Source organism: Leptopilina boulardi, unplaced genomic scaffold (genome assembly GCF_019393585.1).
Source record: "Leptopilina boulardi isolate dan_hultmark-lab unplaced genomic scaffold, ZJU_Lbou_2.1 LbouV2_317, whole genome shotgun sequence".
In the NCBI taxonomy this organism is placed as follows: domain Eukaryota; kingdom Metazoa; phylum Arthropoda; class Insecta; order Hymenoptera; family Figitidae; genus Leptopilina; species Leptopilina boulardi.
The window spans coordinates 462049-465137 of NW_026137882.1; positions in this window are offsets into that span (position 1 = coordinate 462049).

Consider the following 3089-nt stretch of genomic DNA (forward strand, 5'->3'; position numbering starts at 1 on the left):
CTCCAATGCAGAAGCTGGGCAAATTCGCTTATCTTGATGAAAATAAGGAATTATTAAAATCGGCTGGGTTTTGTTTAATTTGGATGTTTTAATCCGATCTGGGATCTTAATTTGAATAAGATCAGTACTTTTTTCGATATTTTGTACATTGATTAATGATAGTGTTTGCATTCGATGCGCTGTTATCAATGCCAATAACGTCACTAATTTTAACGTGAGCTTTTCCAACGTCAAAACATTATTATCTCCCCACTCGCTTATATGATCTAATACTATTTGTGGATTCCAAACAACGTCGTATTTCGGTTTACTTGGTCTTAATTTAGTAATTCCTGTAAATAATCTTCTTATTAGAGGATTTTCACCGATTTTTGCTCCTTGTAACAAGGAAATAGCTGACCTACAGCTGTTGAGACTACCATGAGATGCACCCTTGTTGAATTCTTCCGTGAGAAATTTTAAAATCTGTTTTTTATCCGAATTATAAAAATCCACATCGTTACGTTGACAAAAACACCACCACTTTTTTAAACAAGAGTCATATTGTTTTATAGAAGAATCCGCTAACGAAGATAACATGATGCTGACTGAATCTTCAGGTACGCTGCCTCTCTTTAACGCTTCCCCGACAACAATCCTGCAACCAGGGTAATCCTTTTCCAGAGTGGGTGTGGTAACCTGTCAAATGATCGCAATAAATCAATATTTGGTTTAAAGATAATTGGTTTACAAACCAACATAGAATTAAAAACAGGAAACCATGCCTGAGCTGGCCATAATGGTACGACTACTATACCCTTTGAACCATCATCTCTAATTTTTCGTAAGACGCGTAAAATGATAGAAAAGGGGGGAAAAGCGTAAAAAAAGTATTTACTCCAATTTAGAGTAAAAGCGTCGACTGCCATTGAACCAGGATCTCTTCCCCATGAAACGTACAGATCACATTTTGCATTAATCCGCGTTGCAAATAAATCTACTTCAGGTGTTCCGAATTGTTTTACAATATCCAGAAATGCTATTTGTGATAAGGAGTACTCCGTTTCTGGTTCAAGACGTCGAGATTCCCAATCGGCTTCAATATTTTCTTTAGAGGAGATGTACGACGCGAAAATCCAAATCTGCCGGTGTTCGCACCATTTCCAGATTTCCTTTGCTAAATTGCTTAAGTTCTGAAATTGAATGCCTCCCATCTTGTTTATATATGCTATAGCCGTCGTATTGTCGATTCTTAACAATACATCACAGTTTTTTAGATTTTTCGCGAAACACTTTAAACCAAAAAAAGCAGCCAGCAATTCTAAATAATTAATATGTAACAATTTTTCCTCGTTACTCCAGTTCCCGTGTGTTCGGTTTGCATTACAATAAACACCCCACCCAGAACTCGAAGCATCCGAAAAAATTTCAATTACTGGTTTAAATTGCTTGATGGGACATGACGTTTTTTCGACATGCGATTTCCACCAGTCAAAATCAATTTGTAAATCGTTAGAAAGAGTCATACGTGATTCATAATTATCACTATTCTTTTTAAGGGCCAAAAATTTTTCCCTTTCAAAAGCTTTCATGTGAGACCATCCATATTTCAACGTTGGGCAACATGATCCTAAAGTTCCTATGAAACCCGAAAATTCGCGAATAATACAAGTCTGTTTTTTTTCAAATTTTTCAATTAATTTCTTTAGATTCTCTTTCTTTTCGTCTGGTAATTCAAGAGTCATTTTTTTTGAGTCATAGATGAAGCCCAAATATTTACATCGAGTGGAAGGTATTAGATTACTTTTATTCTTGTTAAGGGGGAAAACGCACCGAGAAACGCGAAAAAAAGCCATTTTTTTTAATTTTTTTTAAGGCAACCTTTTAATTCAATCAAAGCAATCTTTTTTTTACATGATAAAATACATTTTGAAGAATATATCATGAAATTTTTTATGAAAAAAATTAAAAATTCTCTGAGATATCCTCATGCTTGTCAAGTACTGCAAAAAACTATCGCTTTGCGGTACGCAGCCCTGCTTCATCTGTAATCATCCAAATCAAAAAAACCAAAAAGATTATTAATCTGGAGAGCATTATCTAGTCTTTTACGTACGGGATTTTGAAAATATCGATTTTTGACAAAATGGCGGACATTTTTATAAAAAAATCGATTTTTAAGGAAAAAAACGACCTTATTTCGTCGATTAAAAAAAAATAAGCCACTAAAAAAAAAATCCGTACGTTAAAGACTAGATAATTATGTGTAGAATAAGCACAAAAAAAATCTTTGCAATCGGTTAATTAGTTTTCGAGAAATCTTGCGTACCGACTTCGAAAACATGATTTCGAGAAAAACGCGTTTGAAAGTTGAGTAATGAATAAATCACAAAATTCTTCAACTTACATAGAATCATCCATTCCAGGTCCATAAAATTCGTTACCGAAATGAAATATAGATGTCAGCGCCTTTTAGTAAACACAATAAAAGTGGTTTATTGGTGTTACAATAGGGGCCGACGGCGTATTACTACCTGAATTTCGTTCGGCCGCTCGGCGCTGTCTAGACTGCTGTACGACGCATTCCGCGCGCTTTTACTAGATCGGCTCTAACTTTGTTATTTATTCGAATTTTCGCATGCGGCTTTCACCACACATTCTTAAGATGTTAAGCTTGAAGAATAGTAAAAAAAAAAAAAATCGAAAATTTTGAAATTTCTCGGTGCGTTTGCCCCCTTAAGAATAAAACCTAAACTCTCGAGAAGTGAACATGTGTTTTCAACATTTTTTAAACACTTAGCATAAGACGTCCCAAAAACTAACAAATCATCTAAATATATAACTGATAGATAGTTTTCCTCTCTTAATTTCGTCATTACCGGTTTTAGTAATTTAGTGAAGGTGTAAGGAGCAGTACTTAAACCAAATGGTAAACACGTATACTCGTAAAGTTCACCTTCAAAAAAAAATCTTAAAAATTTTCTATCAGAATCTTTAACGCGAATTAGATGATAGGCATCTTTAAGGTCGATAGTAGCCATAAAACATTCGGAAGTTATAAGTTTTTGAACTGTTTTTCCGTCCTCAAGTTTAAAGTGTTCTGTTGTTAT